Raw genomic sequence first — 23,130 nt, forward strand, 5'->3', positions numbered from 1 at the left:
ACATTACTAATTGAAAGAAAAACCATAGTCATAAATAAATACAGTCAATGATCAAGGCAAACAGATTTAATGAGCACAAAAATAGTTCATAAAATGACTCCAAATTTTATGAAAATTAATATTAGCATATTAAGGCAAGACATGAAATGACATAACCACTAATGTACTAACTAATGTGTGGAACAGGATCTTTCCATCTAAGTAACCAAAGTAGTATCAATACAATGGCCCATGCAAGAATGGTATAAACAAGGAGGCTTACAATTGCCAAACTTTAAAAATTATTATAGAGCCGCACAATTAAGATACCTATCAGACTTTTATCAAACAAGGGAAAAACCAGACTGGACGAGATTAGAATTAGATAAAATAGGGGAAAAGATACCTGAACACATATTATATAAATGGGATGAAAAATTGGTACAACATAGAACTTCTCCAGTATTACATCATCTCCTCAATATTTGGAAGAAGATTCATGTAGAAAGAAATAAAACAAATTACCAATTACCAAAACTAATATTGACGCAAAATAAGCTACTCCCTTTTACAATAGATAACCTTTCCTTTAGAGAATGGGAAAAAAAAGGGATTAAAAGAATAGAAAATTGTTTTTCAGGAAGTAGATTCTTATCCTTTGAACAAATGAGAGATAAGTACAATATAACTGGAGATACAGCGCTGGCATATTACCAACTGAGATCCTACTTGAAGGATAAATTAGGAAGCAATTTGAGTTTGCCAGAGGGAAGTAACCTTGAATATGTGATTACAGATACAATGTTAATCAAAAGATTTATAACAAATATGTATATTAAACTGCAAGAAAAGGAGAATGAGGAAACAAATGGTAAAACTAAACAAAAATGGGAACAAGATTTAAATATAAAGATAAAAAAGGAAACATGGGAGAATTTATGTTCTGGAACGATGAGAAATACAATAAATACGAAGCTACATATGATACAATATAATCGAGTCCACGCTGCTGAAGATCCAGCTGCGCTGGATGGGTCACGTCTCCAGAATGGAGGACCATCGCCTTCCCAAGATCGTATTATATGGCGAGCTCTCCACTGGCCACCGTGACAGAGGTGCACCAAAGAAAAGGTACAAGGACTGCCTAAAGAAATCTCTTGGTGCCTGCCACATTGACCACCGCCAGTGGGCTGATAACGCCTCAAACCGTGCATCTTGGCGCCTCACAGTTTGGCGGGCAGCAGCCTCCTTTGAAGAAGACCGCAGAGCCCACCTCACTGACAAAAGGCAAAGGAGGAAAAACCCAACACCCAACCCCAACCAACCAATTTTCCCTTGCAACCGCTGCAATCGTGTCTGCCTGTCCCGCATCGGACTGGTCAGCCACAAACGAGCCTGCAGCTGACGTGGACTTTTTACCCCCTCCATAAATCTTCGTCCGCGAAGCCAAGCCAAAGAAGAAAAAAGTTACACAGACTATACATTACACCTCAAAAGTTAAATAAATGGGACCCAACAGTATCTGATAGATGTTTTCGATGTAAAAAAGAAATGGGAACAACAATTCATGCAATCTGGACATGTGAGAGAGTAGAAAAATTTTGGGAAGATCTCAATCAGATATTAAATAAAATAACAGAAAACAATATACCAAAGAATCCAGAGATCTTTCTCCTAAGTAACATAAAAAACAAAGAATTTGGAATTGATTTGGAGGATGCACAAAAAAGATTTGTTAAGATAGCCCTAGCCGTAGCAAAAAAATGTATTATGTCAACCAGGAAATTGGAAGATAATTTGAAAATACAACAATGGTATATAGAAATGAATAAATGTATTCCATTAGAAAAAATAACATATAGTTTAAGAAATAATATTGAAATATTTGAACAAATATGGGAGCCTTACATTAAATACAATAGCGAAAACCTACCGGGGACAAACATTACATAAGTTGATGGAAGGAGAAGGAAAGAAAAGAATGGACTCAGTAGAATTTCTGATGTATTTTTGTTGAATGACAACATTGTCTGACGGGTTTAATGCAACCTAGGTTGTATACCTAAAATGGATGAGAGGGGGGAGGGGTGGGGGGTGGCTTGGGAGGAGGGGGGGGGGGAGAAAAAGTCACTGTATATGTGTGAAAAAGAAAAAGTGTATACCATGGCTAATGTGATTTATGGTGTGAAAAAAAAATACAATGGCCCATGCACAGGTATGTTTGTAACATATATCACACCAGTTGCCATATTGACAAAAGAAAAAGCATGTACAAGACCAAACCCTGCTCTGACTTACAGACTTATTTAAAGGCAGCATCAACTGCTTAGAATTTAGTTGATGATTGGTTTCCTCTAGCCATTGTTACGTTAAGGTGTTTTTAAGAGATCTGTAAAGCTGCTAAAAGTTTACAGGGTGAGGTGTGACAGATACTAAAGGCCTTTGAATCAACTGCACAAACCAGTTGCTCTGAGGTATGTGTACAGTGGTATGTATTCCCCTTGAAGTATAGCGGGTAACAGACTCGTACAGCAGGGAAAATGTTCCTTTGTCCCATTGAGACCAAGCTGACCATCCTACGTTAATCTCATTTATTTTTTAACTCATGCTACATTTCCATCAGTCTTGGCATATGTGCTGAAGGTGCAGATGGGCTTTTAGCAAGAAGACGTATTCACCTAAATGCCACAGTGATAATTTTTCCGTGCGAATCTCCATGAAGCACCGTGTCTGAGGCATCTGATCAAGAGTAAAGACCTCCTTACTACCCATTGCTACTGCATCAACTTCAAACCCACACTAAGCACAAAATCAACGAATCCCTTTCACAATAGATAACCTTTCCTTTGGAGAATGGGAGAGAAAAGGGATCAAAAGAATAGAAAATTGTTTTTCGGGAAATAAATTATTATCTTTTAAACAAATGAAGGACAAATATAGTATAATTCACGGTACAATGTTTGCATACCACCAACTGAAAACCTACTTGAAGGACAAATTGGGAAGCAGGCTGAGGTTACCAGAAGGAAGCAATTTGGAATATGTGATTACAGACACAATGATAATTAAAAGATTTATAACAAACATGTACAACAAACTTCAAGAGAAAGAGAATGAGGAAACAAGCTATAAACCGAAACAAAAATGGGAACAAGATCTAAACATAAATATAAAGAGTAAAACATGGGAAAAGCTATGCTCCAGAACTATGAGAAATACAATAAACACAAGGTTACGCATGATACAATATAATTGGTTACACAGGCTATACACCATGGCCCAAAAGTTAAATAAATGGGACCCAACAGTATCAGACAGATGTTTTCACTGTAAGAAGGAAACGGGAACAACAGTACATGCAATTTGGGCATGTGAGAAAGTGGAAAAGTTTTGGGAAGATCTAAACCAGGTATTAAATAAAATCACAAAAAGCAACATACCAAAAAATCCAGAGATCTTTCTTCTAAGTAATATAAGAAGTAAAGAACTTGGACTCAAGCTGGATGGAGCACAAAAAAGATTTGTTATGATAGCCCTAGCTGTAGCAAAAAAATGTATTATGTCAACCTGGAAATTAGAAGATAGCCTGAGAATACAGCAATGTATTCCATTGGAAAAAATAACATATAATTTAAGAAATTACATCACAGTATTCAAACAAATTTGGGAACCGTACATGGAACACAATAGAGAAGTCCTACTGCGGACCTCCACCGCCTAAAATGACAGAAGGAGAAAAAGATGAAATGAACTGACCCAGTATGTAAAAGTAAATGGCACAAATTTCTTGTTTATTTTTATTGTGTGACGACATTGTTTAATGGGTTTAATGTATCATATAGGTTGAATGTTGGGTGGGTGGGGACGGGGGGGGGGTGAAGGAGGGAGGGAAGGGAGAGGGGAAAAGGGAAGAAAATGACACAGTGTATATTCAAAAGGGAAATGTTTGTGTGTATTTTGGTCAGTATGGTTCATAGTGTGAAAAATTTTTAAAAAAAATTTTTTAAACCCCACACTAAGCAGAAACCATTTTGCCAGGCAGCTGTCAAGATCATGGTGGATGTGTTGATTGTGCAGGTCAGGGCTGGAAATATTTGCAGTTTTTCTCTGTTACAAAACATCTGGGTACAACTTCATTCTTTTTTTTTTCCCAAGGATTCTAGACTTTCCCTTGGCTGTTGGCCCTACAGATGGCACATATTAACTCTAGGACATTCTGCAGTTAAAAAGGATTCCACTCGCTGACTTCCACTCCCACCAATATCCTGCAGCTCAATATCTAGCATCCTGTAACTCTCCTTGAAACAAGAGCAATCCATTGCGCTCCCACCATGTGAGACAGCATTTCAAGGCAAGGGAAGGCCATTATTCAACAAGGGGTGAGGTTTGGCTGCTGGAATATGGCATAAGCCACACACACGTGAACCTACAGCAAATGTACATGGAGGGTGAGAGAGAGCAGGCCATTGGTGTGCACAAAGAAATCCACATAGTCATGGGGAGAAGGTACAAACTCCTTACAGACAGCAGTGGATTCAAACCGGGGTCACTGAGCAATTAGTTGACCTTTATATGAGGTTTTAGGTTTGGTTTGGAATGTTGAATGTAGATATTTATTTTAAATACTGTGGCCAATTGGGAGGATGCAGTAGCCAATCACAGTAAAGTCTGGGATTGAAGCTGCATGTGGAACTACGGTTGTGGTTGTTAAGTGAAGAACTGGAAAAGTTGACTGGCTTTAAAGGCCGACCTCCTTTCCTCTTACTCCTCCTGCCTTTCAAGTTTCTCCTATCCTTCCTATCTCTCCTGTTGCTGCTTTCCAGCTATTTCTTCTTCTTCTTTGGCTTGGCTTCGCGGACGAAGATTTATGGAGGGGGATGTCCACGTCTGCTGCAGGCTCGTTGGTGACTGACAAGTCTGATGCGGGACAGGCAGGCATGGTTACAGCGGTTGCAAGGGAAAATTGGTGAGTTGGGGTTGGGTGTTGGGTTTTTCCTCCTTTGTCTTTTGTCAGTGAGGTGGGCTCTGCGGTCTTCTTCAAAGGAGGTTGCTGCCCGCCGAACTGTGAGGCGCCAAGATGCACGGTTGGAGGCGATATCAGCCACTGGCGGTGGTCAATGTGGCAGGCACCAAGAGATTTCTTTAAGCAGACCATGTATCTCTTCTTTGGTGCACCTCTGTCTTGGTGGCCAGTGGAGAGTTCGCCATATAACACAATCTTGGGAAGGCGATGGTCCTCCATTCTGGAGACGTGACCCACCCAGCGCAGTTGGGTCTTCAGCAGCGTGGATTCGATGCTTGCGGACTCTGCCAGCTCGAGTACTTCGATGTTGGTGATGAAGTCATTCCAATGAATGTTGAGGATGGAGCGGAGACAGCGCTGATGGAAGCGTTCTAGGAGCCGTAGGTGATGCCGGTAGAGGACCCATTATTCGGAGGTGAACAGAAGCGTGGGTATGACAACGGCTCTGTACACGCTGATCTTTGTGTGTTTCTTAATAACATGGTCCAAACTCCTAAGGGTGAGATTGTGCAGCTCATAGCTTTCCTGAATACTGCAGCCCCCCTAGAGCAGCACAAGCAGAACCATTCTTAGAACACTCCAATGCCCTGCTCTCTCACCCTCCACATACATTTCCTGCAAACCCACCTCTGCATGATTTATGCCATATCCCAGCAGCCAAGCCATCAGAGAATGACCCTCATTAAACAATGGGCAAATCTTGCCACGCGGTGCTGTCTCACGTGAGGAGCAAAATGGTTAAAACAAAGCATTAACTGCTCACAGGATCCTATCCTGTACCTTTCAGCAGAGGTTCTCAGTGGCTACAGTTAAAAAAAATGAAGATCAAAACAATCAACAGGTGCTGAAAATATAAAAATAGGAACACTCAGCAGATGAAGCAGAAACCATGGAAAGAAAAATGGTTAATGTTTTAGACCTTAAATGTTAAATGGTTCCTGTTTTGCCCATGCTCTCTGCCTTGTTGGGTATTTCCAGCATTTTTCTGGGTTTTTTTTGTATTCTATTTAAAAATATTTGTAATTTGATCAACAGTCTTATGATGCACCAGAATGAGTTACTGGAGGCGAGTCAGGCAGCATCTGTGGAGCGAATTGGAGAGCTGAAAACCCTGTATCAAGACCCAGATTCCAGCAGCTGCAGTCTCCCATGTCTCCAGGGTTATGAGACATTATGATCAGTGGAACACTTTGCTTGTCATTGGCAAATTACCCATAATTCAACCACAGTACCACACAACTCCAAGACCAGTTAACTTGAAGCCCTAATTCTTTTTTTGAATATTTTAGTTTAATTTGTTTTTACAGACTCTAAGTAATTTCAACAATCAATACAATCTTTTACAACATTCATAGAAGGTACAGAGTCTGGGTTTTGTTCCCCCCGTTGCCCCCGAACACATAGCCATACCGATTATACATACATTATACAAATACAAGTAAATACAAGCAGGGTTCAGAGCCCCCTCCGAAAACCAAAAAAACAACCTAGTTAATTAAATAACCCAAGTAAGGAATAAAATAGAAAAAAAACTAAAAGAAAAACAAAACTAAAATAAAACAAACTTAAAAAAAGGGCTAAAAACAAAACACGCACATCACCTGTGCCATGTTCCAGTTCCTTAACTCCAATCCTTTCCCTATTGAGACAGGTTTTTAATATATCCATACTTCAAGGGGAGGGGAAACTAGTCAATCTAAATGCCCACGTATTTCAGATATGGCTGCCACACTTTAATGAATGAGTCATGTTTCCCCCTCAGATTTTAAGTGATTTTCTCCAAGGGAATGCAATTCTGCACTTCCATATTCCATCATGTAGTATTTCAATGGGAGTCAGACTTCCACATAACTACTATACACTTCTTGCTTACTGACAAGGCAGCCTTCACAAACTGAATTTGATACTTGGACAGTCTAAAACTCATATTTCCAATATCTCCCAAAAGATACAACTCCAGATCTGATGGAAAATACACTTTTGTAATTTTTTTCAAAATGTCTCCCAGTTCTTCCCAGAAGGATCTCACCTTTGTACATAGCCAGGTGGAGTGGACAAAGGTTCCAATCTCCACCCCACACCTAAAGCACATTTCTGAAATTTCTGGCTTTGATTTAAGTAATTTTCGTTGTGTGAGGTACAACTGGGGCAAAAAGTTATATTGCACCAACCTGTATCTGGCATTAATGACCCCAGTCACAGTGTTCAGACACAGGTCCTGCCACCACTCTTCATTGATTGTTGTGCCCAAGTCTGACTCGCATCTCTCCCTTGACCTGCATAAGCCTGGCTTTGAGCCCTCACTTTAGAATATGTAATACATTCGAGAAATACATTTACACAGATTCCCTTGTTGAAATAGAATCTCCACATTACAACACCTCGGCAGGGTCATAGATGGTCCTAATTTTTCCCTTAAAAAAATATCTTATTTGGAGGAGGAGTCAAGTGATGGAGTAGTGGCCGGACGGTGAACTCCAGCCCTCTCCAGAAAAGTCGGGAAAAACAAAGGAAAACACAAAGGCACAGAAATAAAAGTTACAGAAAAGTGAGTATAAAGGTGGAAAGAAGATGGCGACAAAAAAAGAAAAATCGAAAGCAACGGTAAGAAGAGAGGAAGAGAAGACAAAGGAGGAAAAAGGTGAAGGCCTTACCTGTCCGAAGAGGCCCGCTGCGGAGAGAGAAACCCGCTCCCTCAGGTCGGTAAATAATGGACTACAAAAATGGCTCGCTGAGCCGAGTAAAAGTGCGCAAACGCGCATGCGCGATGCGAATGAAAAAAAAAACACCGACGGGAGGTGGGACCAGCTGGGGAGTCGATCTCCACAGCCGGCAACGACAGCTGCAGAACACCTGCAGCAAGAAAAGACCACAGAAGACAATAGAAACAAGAAAGAAGAGAAGGAAAGGGCACCAAAGAAACAACAGATGGCCAACCCAGAGGAAGAAGAAGAAGAAGAGGAAGAGTACAGTGAAATAGAAGAAGAAAAGAAAGGCAAGATAAAGGATATACTTTCTCTTATTAAAGGATACATGGAATCATTTAAAGAATGGCAAACACAGGAATTTAATGATTTAAGAAAAAGAATAAACAACACAGAAGAGAAAATGAATAAAATAGAGATGACCTTAACAGAAATGGGAAAGAAAATGGACAAGATGGAAGAGCGGGCAGTAGCAGCAGAAATGGAGGTAGAAGACTTAAAAAAGAAATTGGAGGAATCTAATAAAAAAAACTAAAGAGACACAAGAACTACTAGCTCAAAAAATAGATACAATGGAAAATTATAACAGAAGAAATAACATAAAGATAGTGGGCCTTAAGGAAGATGAAGAAGGCAAGAATATGAGGGAGTTTATAAAAGAGTGGATCCCTAAGACCCTAGGATGTCCAGAACTACAGCAAGAAATGGAAATAGAAAGGGCACATAGAGTATTGGCCTCTAAACCACAACCACAACAAAAACCAAGATCTATTGTAGTAAAATTCCTAAGATATACTACAAGAGAAAAGGTACTGGAGAAGACAATGGAAAAAGTAAGAGAGGGCAACAAACCACTGGAGTATAAAGGGCAAAAAATCTTCATCTATCCAGATATAAGTTTTGAACTCCTAAAGAAGAGAAAAGAGTTCAATACAGCAAAGGCGATTTTATGGAAGAAAGGATATAAATTTATACTAAAGCATCCAGCGGTATTGAAAATATTTATTCCAGGACAACAAAACAGACTATTCTCGGATCCAGAAGAAGCACGAAAATTTGCAGAACAATTACAAAAATAGACTGAGGGAGGAAGACGGGTAATGAGAGTTAAAATGATCACGATTGATATGTATGTGGGTAAAGACAAAAATAGACTGAGGGATGAAGACGGGTAATGAGAGTAAAAATGATCACGATTGATATGTATGCGGGTAAAGAGGTATAAGAGTGAATAGAGACAATGTGTATACGTGAAAGTATCTGTACTTAGAGGAAAATATAGATAGTATAGACAAGAATTAATAAGGGAAGGTAATGGAATAGAGAGAATAAGGAGGGAATTAAAAGAGTGACCTTTGTGACATATGAAAAGTGAAATCTTTTCTGGGGGGGGCGGGGTGGGGGGAAATAGCGGTCACTACAAAATCAGTTGACGCTTGCGAGTAGATTCGCAAATCCAAATGGAGAGGGGAGATGTGGTTGTCCGACAAGGGATAAAGGACAACTCAGGAGGGGAAGGGGAGATAGGGGATAAATAAGATAGAAATAGGAGAATAAGGAAAATGTTGGATGTTGTAGGAATGTTGTCTTATAAAGAGTTGAAAATAAGAAAACAGAAATGGAAAAGGAGGAAAGGTAATGATGGAAAAACGGAAAGAGAAGATAAACAAAATATAAAAGGGCTAAGCTGAACTATATGACTTTAAATATTAATGGAATACATAACCAAATTAAAAGGAAGAAACTACTAAATTTAAATGAATAAATGTATTCCATTAGAAAAAATAACATATAGGTTAAGAAATAATATTGAAATATTCGAACAAGTATAGGAGCCTTACTTTAAATACAATAGCGAAAACCTACTGGGGACAAACATTACCTAAGTTGATGGAAGGAGAAGGAAAGAAAAGAATGGACTCAGTAGAATTTCTGGTGTATTTTTGTTGAATGACAACATTGTCTGACTGGCTTAATGCAACCTAGATTGTATACCTAAAATGGATGAGAGGGGGGGGGGGTGGGGGGTGGCTTGGGAGGAGGGGGGGGGGAGAAAAAGTCACTGTATATGTGTGAAAAAGAAATAGTGTATATCATGGCTAATGTGATTTATGGTGTGAAAAATAAAAAAATTTTTAAAAAAAATCTTATTTGCAGATAGCAGAAGAATGTTCAATTAGACAAACCACATTTGTTTCTCAACGGCTCGAATGACATGAGCTGCCTTTGTTTGTAACTGTCCTTGATGCATCTGATCCCTTTCTGGCACCAGGTGTCCAGGATCTTATTAACCAGAGTCAAGGATATTAATTTGTTCTGGGTCAAAGTCTTTTTAGGAGATATCCCCACCTTCCATCCAATACGTTGATTTATTCTTTGCCATATTTGAAGAATATGCTTTAGTAAGGGGTTACAAAGAGTGAGGCAATAAACATTAATAATATTAATGTTTATAATATTTTTTTTAATCTGGTAATTTTAACCCCCCTAAATTGTGATCTCATGTCAACTTTTCCATGGAGATTCTAGCCACTTTACCATTCCACAGGAACTTTCTGACACATTCGCCAAGCAACTTAAAGAAAACCCGTGGCAATGAAATGGGTAATGACTGAAAAAAATACTGGAGTCTTGGCATCATCTTTATTCTGACACAGCTAACTCTACCCACCAATGTAATAGGTAGAGTCTTCCATCTATCAAAGTCCTCTTCAATCTTCTGGAGTAAAAGGAATTAGGTTTACACAAATTATGTAATAGCTTTATCTATTTTTACCCCCAAATACTTGATGCCTTCCTGTGGCCATTTGAATTGACTCCCTGTTGATTTTGGGTATAATCTACTTGAAGCCCTAATTCCTGATTCTCCCTGCTGACAGTACAAGCAATATACTGGTCATGTGCATTCTTGGCTTTTCGTAATCAGCTTTACCCCACTTTCATTCTAAGCTGATCGAAATAGATTTCTGACAAAATCTTATTATTATTTTAATAAACAATGGGAAATTCTAGTCTGGCTCTTATAAAATAAACATATCGGTAGCAGAATGCCGAGCTCAACAGGGGCAGGAGGGAGAGAAGGGAGACCTTGCCAGTGGTGGCAGGGCCCAGCAAACCTGCTGCCAAAAGTATACTCAGTATTATAATGAGAGGTGAAGCAGGAAGATTATTTTCTAATCTGCAGTGAGTTGTTCTGATGTACAAGACCCTGCCTGATAAGGTGGAGATAGATAAAATAATAAATTACACACTGAAGTGGAAACTATTCACCCTTTAGTGGAAAGCCACCAATGAATGCAATTCAACTGCTCCTTCCCAGATCCCTGAAAGATTCTTGGTTGAAATGTTCTGTAGAATTTGCTCTCAACACTGCTTCACGGGCCCTAGAGTGCAGCCCTAGCATCTGCTGAGGAGTTGTGAATGAAATTCAACAATGTGTAATGATCAGTGAAAATCCTGACTTTGACACATGAAGGAAGAAAGTCACTGATAAAACAGCTTTAGATTATTGGCTGAAGCAGTGAAGAGCAGGTGCTAGGAAGACTAGCTCTCCAACAACCACAACCTCCTTTGGATGAGACTGGACTCCTAAGCATTATGGTATTTTGCTTTATCAGGACTTTTTGATGTCAAGGCATGTTACTGTCACCTCACCTCTGGAATTCAGACTTTGGTCTTTAATTTGACCAAGGCTGAGATGAGGGCAAGAGCTGAGTGGTTCTGGTGAAACCCATTCTCAAAGTGGATTTTGGGAGGAATGTTCCTTGTGTTTAATTTTTATTAAAAATCTCTTGCCTGTCATGGCCGAGTGCACCACAGTTTCATTGTTCCATCGATCCCTGAAAGAATTCCCCAACAATTCTGCCAATTAATTATTGTTTCATTATTGTTTCAATTGGTTGCATCTGAAGAGGGTGGGAAATTTCAAATGACATGAGATCAAATGACTGATGGGTTTTGCACAGATTTCCTCCAGGGAAACAGGGTGTCATCAGAAGCAGACAAAGCTAATGCCATTCCATCCCAAACTTCCTATATCTGTCACACAGTTGATAGTAGGTAATAATTTTAAGAAAAATTTGAAAGACAGATTTGGAGCTTAATGTAAAGAAGAAATTTAGTCCATGGAGTGCCTTTCTCATTTGCAGGAGATCCTAATTATCTCCACAGCTGTCACCTTTTAAGACAGTAAGGTGTGAGAGTAAATATTCCACTACTACTGTAAATATTTCCCATGGTTTTGTTTGTAAAACTGTATAAATTATGGAATATCTAACTTTGTGTCAATCTACACCCTGAAGCACCTCTGTCACACACCCAACAATGCCAACTTCTTTTATCCAAACTCATACTTGGAATGTACCTTCACTATTTAAATCAACCCAGGAAAACAAATTTCATAACAGAATACAATCTATTGAATTTTTCCAGATCAGCTTTAGAAGAGGAAAATGTGTGGCAAAGCTTCCTGGTCCTCACTGACTACCCCTTTGTGTGTTCTATTCCCTTCATATGCATGTTGAACAAGGGTAGGCCATTCAAGCATGCCCATGCCACTAATTAGATCATGACACATATGTACCACTCTCCATTTCCCTTTTAGAGGAGACATTAAACCATCATCTCTCCCCGCTGGATGTAAAAGATCCCTAGGTACCATCCTGAGACAAAAGCAGAAGTTCTCTCTGGTGCTCTGGCCGATTTTTATCTCCCAATGAATATCATTGAATACAGATGATCAAACTGTAATTTGTTGCTTGTGTGATCCTGCTATGCATTAATTATCTGCTTCCTTTCTTAATCTGTAATAATATTTCAAAACTCTAATTAATTGTAAAGTGATTTGGAATTTCCTGTGGATGAGAGGGTGCTTGTATAAATGTTCCTAATTAATTTCCTGTATGCTTTTGGGTGATTATATTTATTTTAACTAACAAGTCTTCACTTACTTGCAGGGCTTTGCCCATGCTGTCTCTCCTGTGAGGTATAAAATATGTCATTCCATCTGGGTTGGTGCCCCCTGGATATTTTAGTGCTTTGACTTTCTTATTTGCATTTTGCATATGTTAGAGGTTCCCAGTCCATTTTGAATGCAGGGAGCAAGCAGAAGCTGAAACAGAATGCAAAGTGCAAGGAAATTGAGCCCAGAAGGTTTCAAGGTGTCAGGAGGAATGGGGGTTGAAGGAGATGTGAATGGAAGTGATCAGGACAGGAGTAGATGGCAGGGAAGGGAATGTGAACTTGACAGTCACATAACATTTGAAAGTCAAACATTGAAAGACAAATAGCATTTGGCCTGTATTGCAAGGAGAAAAAAGTGGAAATCTTTCTGTGACAACAGGGTTTTGCTCACATTACTCCTGGGGGATGTATACAGTTTAGTTTCCTTATTTAATAAGATCAGAAGAAGCTACACAAGGTAATGAATGCAGCTCAGAGCATAACACAAACTTCCCTCATCTCCATGGACTCCACCTGGGAATCACTAGTCTATGACTACTCAAAGTGGAGAAGGAGCATTTGAGATTGACAGCCTCATGGCTATCCATCAGGAGCATGTGCAAGCCCCATGATAGTGGTGAAAGGAGTGCACCACCTCAGTAAACTACCTGCCCACTTTGTCAGCCACCTCCTGGTCCATCTGTGAAAATGTCTGTTGTTCCACAATTGATTTAGTTAGTCATCTCAGAACCACAAAACCGAAATGGAAGCAAGGGATTGACCAAAAAGAAGAAAAAGAAGAAGACAGGCCAGTCTGTACAATCTCTCCTGATATCTTTTGCTCCAAGAATCTTATAGTCCTGTGGATTGACCATTGATCCATTTCTCTGCAACATGTGTACCACACTGTGATGCAGGTGGCCAGGATGCTTTCAATAGAACGTTGTCATAATGTTGGCCAGTAGCCTTGCCCACTTCAGTCTTCTCAGGAAGTGTAGTCGCTGCTGCGCTTCCAGACAAGTGAGGAGATGTTGAGAGTCCACAATAGGTCATTAAGTGAACTTCAAGGAACTTAGTGCTCTCTCGCAATCCTGAGTCAATCATGCTCGCAGTCTCTGTCGCAATCACCCGAACAAGTGCGCTGTAAATAACACACCATGTCTACTAAACATACAAAATTTAATTATAAAAAATGGTAGGTGTGGTATTCTATTTCTACTTAGGATTTTTTTCGGCTTACGATAGATTTTCCATAACGTAACCCCATTGTAAGTTGAGGACCACCTGTATTTTTATATCATCCATGTGCCTATCTAAGAGTCTCTTAACTGCACCTATTGTTACAACATCCACCACCACCCATGGCAAGGAATTCCAGCCACCCACAGCTCTATGTAAAATGATTACCACTAATTTCTCCCCTAAACCTCCCTCCCTTCACTTTGTATGGATGTCCTCTGGTGTTTGCTACTCCAACCCTGAGAAAAGAGTTCTGGCTTATCTAGGTCTCTCATAATCTTGTAGACCTCTATGAAGTCACCTCTCAAACGTCTTTGATCTGAAGAGAAAAGACTCGTAAGACATATTTTCCAATCCAGGCAACATCCTGGTAAATCTCCTCTACATCACATCCTGAGGTGACCAAAATTGAACACAATGTTCTATCTGTAGTTTCTCCAGTGATTTATAGAGCTGCAACATATCCTTACAATTCCTGAACTCAATCCCCCAACTAATGAAGCTCAGCATACCATAGGCCTTCTTAACTATCCCATCAAGCTGCACAGCAACTTTGAGATATCTATGGATTTGTACCCCAAACTCCCTCTATCCTTCCACACTTTTAAGCATCAAACCATTAACTATGCCTTCAAGTTTGACCTTCCAAAATACATAATCTCATACTTACCTGGTTTGAACTCCATCTGCTACATTTCCACCCAAATTTGCATCCTGTCTATATCTCGTTATATATATGGCAACACTCAATACTATCCACAGCTCCTCCAATCTTCGTATCATCCGCAAACCTACTGACCCATCCTTCCGTTTATTCATTTACAAAAATTACAAAGAGCAGGGTCCCAGAACAGATCCCTGCGGAACTCCACTAGTCACTGACCTTCAAGAAGAATTATTCCTGTCCACTTCCATTCTTTGCTTTCTATAGGCAAGCCAATTTTGAAACTACACAGCCAAGGTTTCACGGATCCCATCCCTCATGAATTTCTGAATGAGTCTCTCATAGGGGACCTTGTCAATGTCTTATTTAAATGATGAAAGACAGCAGTTTACTGTTGTGCAGAGGAACTTTGGGATGTTTGTGCATGAATCACAAAAAAATTAGTTTGAAGGTGCAACAGTTAATCAAGAAGGCAAATGGGATATTGGTTTTTAATGCCAGATAGATTGAATTTAAGGACAGGAAGGTTCCACTGTAACAGTGTAGGGCACTAGTATGGCCCCACCTGGAATACTCCATGCAATTCAGGTCTCCTTACATGAAGGATACAATGACTTTGGGGGTGGTCCAGAGAAGGTTCCCATGTTGATTCTGAATATGAGACAGGTAGCCTATGAGGAGAGATTGAGTAGCTTAATGGAACTCAGAAGGATAAGAGATGATCCTTTAGAAACATGAAAAATATGAAAGTACAGACAGAGACAGGAGAGTTGTTTCCATTCAGCAAATTTAGATATGTTGCACTTGGTCCCCTCCTAATCATTCATGCAAATTGTAAACAGTTGTGTGCCTGGCACCAATCCCTGTGCACCCCACCAACCAGAGAATCAGAATTTATTATCAAGACCATATCACGAAATTCATTGTTTTGTGGCAGCATTACAGGTGCAAAATTGCTATAAATTACATTTTTAAAATAAAAATAATTAGTGCAAATAAGAGAAAGATGTGGCTTGCATATGACTTCAGTCCCACACCAACACAACAGACTATTAACTAACCTCTAAAGTAAATAACAAGTCACTCACTTATGACAAATGGCTACAAAGAATATCACATCAATTATGGTGGTTTGAGAATTAGACCACCCGGCATATCCTAAACTAAGCAAGAATGACCAAACTTCAGATTTTAGATTTATTGTCAGAGTACATACACGACTTCACATACAACCCTGAGATTCTTTTTCCTCCGGTCTGAGACAGAATTGCCACTTACTGGTAGTGCTTGCCAATAATCCACATGTCCTAGGAATATTTTTAGAGAATGATATTGTTATATATTATAACAAAAGTTAGATATTGATTTTGCAAGTCATATTTTTAAAACAAAGTCTAAACAAAAAATTGCAGGGAGTAATTGTTCCATAGCAGTAATTTGGAGGGAATGTGCTGCTGGAGAAGCTAAGATATATAAAGCCAAAATCTGCCTTACATAGGCTAAAGCCTAGAAGGATACGCTTTAACAACAAACTCCGTGGTTTAAATCCTCGCTAATGCTTTATAATGGATTGCAAGATATTACCATCTTTTTAAATGGTTCTGTAGTGGTATTAAAATAAGTTTTTTTTAGGTTCAGAAGAATTAAATCACAGTAATTATTACCCCAATCTCCTATTATTAAATTGAAGGGAACTTACACAAATATATTGTATTCAAAAGAATTCTAATTTTGTCTGAAACAGAAACAGAGAAAGGCTGAGAGCACTCACAGAAAAACATACAGAATTTTGACAAAAGGATTTTCAACTTGAAATTTTCACTGTGTTGGATTGTGTATTAATAGTAATTATTTTAAATTCTTCTTTTCTTTGGCTTGGCTTCGCGGACGAAGATTTATGGAGGGGTAATGTCCACGTCAGCTGCAGGCTCGTTTGTGGCTGACAAGTCCGATGCAGGACAAGCAGACACGGTTGCAGCGGAAAATTGGTTGGTTGGGGTTGGGTGTTGGGTTTTTCCTCCTTTGTCTTTTGTCAGTGAGGTAATTATTTTAAATTAATGAACATTTTAAAAGATATTTCATTTATAGTTTTTTGACTCAAACTCCAACAATTGAGAATATCATTAATATCATTATCAACAATATCAACATTATTTACATTGCATACTTAATAATTCATACAATCTTCTCACAGAGTTTAAGTTCTTTTTATCCCCCTTCCCTCCCATGCCTCCCCCCAACATTGAACGCTTAACACCAAACTAATTATACTTACACACAATAACTAAAACACTCACAACAAAGGTATGAGGGCCGACTTCGGCCTCACCATCAACCCAGCCAAGTGCCAGTTTGGGAAAGGGTCCATGCAGTTCCTGGGCCATACCATCATGGCCGAGGGAGCCACACCCACCGCTATGAAGTTCGCCGCTATCAAGGAGTTCCCATGTCTGGACAATCTCAAGGGGCTGCAGGAGTTCGCTGGTATGGTCAACTTCTACAACCAATTCATCCGGTAGCTGCGCGCATCATGCAGCCGCTATTTGCCCTCATCGCAGCCAAGCACAAAACACTCACCTGGACCCCAGAGGCCTGCAGTGCATTCGAGGCCACCAAGGATGCCCTCTCGAAGGCTACCATGCTCACCCACCCGCACACCGACCTGCATATGGCACTCTCCGTCGATGCCTCTGCCACAGCCGTTAGCGCCATCCTGGAGCATCATGTGAACGGACAATGGAAACCGCTGGCATTCTTCAGCCAGCTTCTCCGCCCACCAGAGCGCAAATATAGCACTTTTGACCGTGAATTACTGGGCATGTACCTGGCAGTGCGGCATTTCCGCTATTTCTTGGAGGGGAGGACTTTTACCATCTTCACTGACCACAAACCCCTCACCCAAGCACTTGCAATGGTGAAGGACCCCTGGTTGGCCCGCCAGAAGCGTCACCTCTCCTTTGTGTCGGAGTTTACCACTGACATTCGGCACAAGGCAGGGAAGGACAATGTGGTCGCCGATGCACTCTCGCGACTGACCATCTGCGTGCTGACACCCAGCCTCGACTTTGACCAGCTTGCCCGGGACCAGAAGTCCGACGAGGAGACTGTCATCACGGGCCTGCAGTTCCAGGACCTCCCGACTCTGAACGGCGGAAGCACCGTCCTGTGCGATGTCTCCATGGGCACCCCGCAGTCAGTGGTTCCCCAGCAGTGGCGCAGGCAAGTCTTCCATCACATCCACAACCTTTCGCACCCATCCATCAGGTCCACGGTCCGGATGGTGGCAGAACAGTTCATCTGGCATGGGCTGTGGAAGCAGATCGCGGGCTGGGCCAGAACATGCACCTATTGCCAAATGTCCAAGGTACACAGGCACACCAGGGCGCCCATGCAAGAGTTCGAGAACATCCGGGAATGGTTCAGCCACATTCACGTGGACATAGTTGGGCCCTTACCCATTTCCCGGGGCAACCGTTACCTGTTCACAGTGATGGACTGCACCACTCATTAGCCCAAGGCGATCCTGATGCTGGACGCCTTCACGGACTCCTGCTCCCGAGCACTGTTGCACGGTTGGGTCACCCGGTTCAGTGTTCCGAATCACCTCACCAGCAATCGGGGCACCCAGTTCACCTCTGCGCTCTGGGCACAGCTTACCAACAGGTTGGGGATCGAGCCACACCGCACCACGGCCTATCACCCGCAGGCCAATGGGCTGGTCGAGCGTCTGCACCGCCACCTTAAGTCGGCACTTATGGCCTGCCTCATCGGTCCCAGCTGGGTGGACGAACTGCCTTGGGTGCTCCTGGGCATCTGCTCCACGCCCAAGGAGGATCAGCAGGCGTCATCATCTGAGCTGGTCTACGGCGCACCGCTGGCACTTGCTGGTGAGTTCATCAACACGCCTCACAACCCCAGTGGTCGCCACACGAGCTGCTTCCCCACCTCCGGGCCTGCAGATTCCTTCGCACCCCCACCATTGACCAAACGGCATCTGTTCATGTCCACCAGGAGCTCGTGTGCCCGGAGGAAATCTACTCCGAGTAGGGCTTGTCCCACGGCTGCCATTGTACACTTCCAGTGGAAAACCATGTCCACGGCATGGATCGTGACTAGGCAAGTGCCAAAACTCGGATGGAGGAACCATTGGCTGCCTGTAGGGGAAAGCCCTTGGAATTGTGTTTGAGTTCAAAATACGTAGGCGGAATGAGGCTTATTTCTGCGCCCGTGTCGACTAGGAAATCCCTCTTTGTTCGTTGGTCCCTGAGGTAAAATAGGCCTTTGTGTGCACCAACCTCCAAGGCCACTATTGGTGTCTGGCCTGTCCATTTCCCGCCACTGTGCTTGATATGGTGTTGGGGTATGAGCATGGAGGGATGCACCGCTGGGCATTATGGCCCCATTTTCTGTTTGTCTGAGTGCTCATTACATTGCAGTTGGGCTGCAGCTACTGCTGGAGGGCCCGGTGGGAGGGCTGAACCAGCAGCGCCGATGGCGTAGATTTGTCACAAGTGTACGGAGCTCTGTCGTGGGATGTGGAAAAGTCTATCTGCTTCCTTGGCTACCAGGTGTGGAGTGCTGAAATCCATGTCAGATATTGCCAAGGAAACGTGCACTGGTATCTGGGAGAGGAACAGGGCCTTGAACAAGGAACGATTTGTGTTTCTGTCCGCTAAGGCCACCATTTTGTGCATGATCTCAGAGGGGTTCCTATTGCCCAGGCCTTGCATATTCAGGATGTGGACAGCATGCTCGTGCTGGCTGAGTTCCAGGGAATCAAGGAGGAAACGTTGGATTTGTTCTTACTTAAGATCCATAGGAGGATTTTCCCTGAAGGAGCTTACTTTGGCTGCAGTGGCAGCATCCAGGGCGCTGATGACGTGCCAGAACTTGGTATCCTCTGAGACAATGCCTCTGATCTGGAACTGTGACTCAGCCAGTTGTAACCAATTCCTGGTCCGATTTGCCCAGAGGGCCACAAATGCACACCCACAGCGTTGGTCAAAGCTGTTGCGACGGTAGTGGTAGTAGCATCCTGCATTTTGTCACATTTTTTAAAATTTTTTTATTTTTCACACTATGAACCATACTAACCAAAATACACACAAACATTTCCCTCTTGAATATACAGTGTCATTTTCTCCCCTTTTCCCCCCCTCCCTTCCTTCCCTCCTTCACCCCCCCTCCCCACCCACTCAACATTCAACCTATATGATACATTAAACCCATTAAACAATGTCATCACACAATGAAAATAAACAAGAAATTTGTGTCTTCTACTTTTACATACTGGGTCAGTTCATTTCATCTTCTCCTTCTGTCATTTTAGGCGGTGGAGGTCCGCGTTAGGATTTCTCTGTTGTGTTCCAATTTGTTCGAATACTATGATGTTATTTCTTAAATTATATGTTATTTTTTTCCAATGGAATACATTTATTCATTTCTATGTACCATTGCTGTATTCTCAGGCTATCTTCTAATTTCCAGGTTGACATAATACATTTTTTTGCTACAGCTAAGGCTATCATAATAAATCTTTTTTTGTGCTCCATCCAGCTCGAGTTCAAGTTCTTTACTTCTTATATTACTTAGAAGAAAGATCTCTGGATTTTTTGGTATGTTGCTTTTTGTGATTTTATTTAATACCTGGTTTAGATCTTCCCAAAACTTTTCCACTTTCTCACATGCCCAAATTGCATGTATTGTTGTTCCCGTTTCCTTCTTACAGTGAAAACATCTGTCTGATACTGTTGGGTCCCATTTATTTAACTTTTGGGCCATGGTGTATAGCCTGTGTAACCAATTATATTGTATCATGCGTAACCTCGTGTTTATTGTATTTCTCATAGTTCTGGAGCATAGCTTTTCCCATGTTTCATTCTTTATCTTTATGTTTAGATCTTGTTCCCATTTTTGTTTGGGTTTATAGCTTGTTTCCTCGTTCTCTTTCTCTTGCAGTTTGATGTATATGTTTATTATAAATCTTTTAATTATCATTGTGTCTGTAATCACATATTCCAAATTGCTTCCTTCTGGTAACCTCAGCCTGCTTCCCAATTTGTCCTTCAAGTAGGTTTTCAGTTGGTGGTATGCAAACATTGTATTGTGAGTTATACCATATTTGTCCTTCATTTGTTCAAAAGATAATAATTTATTTCCCGAAAAACAATTTTCTATTCTTTTGATCCCTTTTCTCTCCCATTCTCTAAAGGACAGGTTATCTATTGTGAAAGGGATTAGTTGATTTTGCATCAATATTAATTTTGGTAGTTGATAATTTGTTTTATTCCTTTCTACGTGAATCTTCTTCCAAATGTTGAACAGGTGGTGCAGTACTGGTGAATTCCTATGTTGCACCAGCTTTTCATCCCACTTATATAGTATATGTTCTGGTACCTTCTCCCCTATTTTATCTAGCTCTAATCTGGTCCAATCTGGTTTTTCCCTTGTTTGATAAAACTCTGATATGTATCTTAATTGTGCTGCTCTATAATAATTCTTAAAGTTTGGTAACTCTAAGCCCCCTTGTTTGTACCATTCTGTTAATTTATCTAGTGCTATCCTCGGTTTCTCCCCTTTTCATAAGAATTTCCTTATTATTTTCTTTAGTTCCTTGAAGAATTTCTCTTTTAGGTGAATTGGTAACGATTGAAATAGGTATTGTATCCTTGGAAAGATATTCATTTTAATGCAATTTACCTTTCCTATCAGTGTTAGTGGTAAGTCTTTCTAATGTTCTAAATCGTCTTGTAATTTCTTCATTAATGGCTGATAATTTAGTTTGTATAGATGGCCTAGATTATTATCTAGTTGTATACCTAAGTATCGGATTGATTGTTTGCCATCTAAATGGTGATTCTTTCTTAAACTTTGTGAAATCCGCATTATTCATTGGCATTGCCTCACTTTTATTTGCGTTGATCTTCTACCCCGATACTTCTCCATATTCCTTCAATTTCTTATGCAATTCTTTCATTGATATTTCTGGTTCTGTTAAGTATACTATGATGTCACCTGCAAATAAACTGATTTTATATTCCTTCTCTTTTATTTTTATCCCTCATTTTATTTTCTGTTCTTATCAGTTCTGCCAGTGGTTCTATAGCTAACGCGAACAGTGAGGGAGATAGTGGACATCCCTGCCTAGTTGATCTGCTTAATTTAAATTGGTTTGATATATATCCATTTACTGTCACCTTCGCCAATGGTCCCTTATATAATGCTTTAATCCAATTAATATATTTCTCTGGTAGGTTGAACCTCTGTAGTACTTTGAATAAATAATTCCATTCTACTCTGTCAAAGGCTTTCTCTGCGTCTAAGGCAACAGCCACTGTTGGCGTCTTGTTCATTTTGTCGCATTTGAGGTGGGTTCCAAAGATGTTGGAACCAGAGATGTCCATACAGCATGAGGTGAACCAGTAAGTGAACTTTATTTTGAATTACTTGCGCAGCTCAAGGAGACTGCCCTCTTCTTGTGAGGGCCATATTGGCCTTTGGAAGTGATGTCAGCGCGTCGTGGTGTCACTCCTCGTCCAGCAGTGCGCAACACGGAAGCTGCGCCGTCCACCGGGCAACACATGTCACCAACCACAGGTTTCTCCTTGGAAGGGAAGGAGGGGGGCCTGCGCCATCTTGTGATGAACGACTGGGGCGGCGATTCGGTCAGTCTAACTGCACCATCGCTCAGCCCACTACACACAAATTGCAAATTGTGCACTCAGGTCTGTGGGTGAAAAAGGAAGAGTTTACCTGTCATTGTTAAATCCACATTAAGTTATAATATGCCGTATTGGATGATGAAATCTAAAAACAACAAATGTTTGATATCTAAATTTATTACTTAGCCTGAGAATTTTAATTGAATCACTCAATATAATAGGGAAGACATTCTGCCATCCTTATCCACATCTCATTTTGATCTCAGGCTAGGAAACCATTTGGTTCACAATTTTCTCAAGGCAGTTAGAAAATGAGCAATAAATGCTTATATTGCAGTAACAGCCTGAGAACATTGATGTAGATAAAGTGAAATCTGTAAATAGACACAATTTTAGCCCTTTGTGTCTTCTGATCAGAAGGATGAATCTCATTACATGATAAATCATGGTGCAACACAGGTAGAATCAGGTGCTGCCTGCAAGTAGTTTGTATGTTCTCCCCATGTCTGCATGGGTTTCCTCCGGGTGCTGCAGTTTCTTCCCACTCTTCAAAATGTACAGGAATTGTAGGTTAATTGGGCATAATTTGGCAGCTCATAGGCTGAAAGGGCCTGTTACTCTGTTGAATGACTACATTTAAAAAAAATTAAATATCAATCCTTGATAAAAAATATTGATTAATTCTACAGGCAACTGATGTGGATAGTGAGCAATTACAATTGTGAATTAAGAACAGAAGAATAGGAAAATTTATGTCCTTCATTATTCAGTAAAAATTGTCCATATTTACGATAGGTTATTTCCATACTGTGCAGATTCCAAGTCAGTTTTTCTTTCCTATCTCTACCTCCTGCTGTCTACTGTGGTGCCTCCAGAACACAGACACCAATCCTTGCTCCAGCACTCAGGTAATGCAAC

General features: G+C 40.8%; 1 protein-coding gene and 1 long non-coding RNA gene across 8 annotated transcripts in view; one reads left to right on the top strand and one right to left on the bottom strand.

The window, feature by feature from the left end:
• The window catches only part of LOC138760789 (endogenous retrovirus group PABLB member 1 Env polyprotein-like), a 155,375-nt gene that overhangs the window by 61,667 nt on the left and 70,578 nt on the right, over positions 1 to 23,130 (top strand). The window contains exon 3 of one of the 7 annotated variants that reach the window (XR_011355875.1): positions 6,038 to 6,250. The exons of 5 other annotated variants lie outside the window; for them this stretch is intronic. The gene's annotated coding sequence lies outside the window, so the exon portion shown is untranslated. Of the gene's footprint in view, positions 1 to 6,037; positions 6,251 to 20,117; positions 20,167 to 23,130 lie in introns of those variants that run through there. One more of the 7 variants, XM_069931885.1, reaches the window with a different exon arrangement.
• The window catches only part of LOC138760791 (uncharacterized), an 82,788-nt gene continuing 81,623 nt past the window's right edge, over positions 21,966 to 23,130 (bottom strand). The window contains exon 3 of the long non-coding RNA XR_011355878.1: positions 21,966 to 22,277. This is a non-coding gene — a long non-coding RNA (uncharacterized lncRNA). The remainder of the gene's footprint in view (positions 22,278 to 23,130) is intronic.

Source organism: Narcine bancroftii, chromosome 4 (assembly GCF_036971445.1).
Source record: "Narcine bancroftii isolate sNarBan1 chromosome 4, sNarBan1.hap1, whole genome shotgun sequence".
NCBI classification, from domain to species: Eukaryota; Metazoa; Chordata; class Chondrichthyes; order Torpediniformes; family Narcinidae; genus Narcine; species Narcine bancroftii.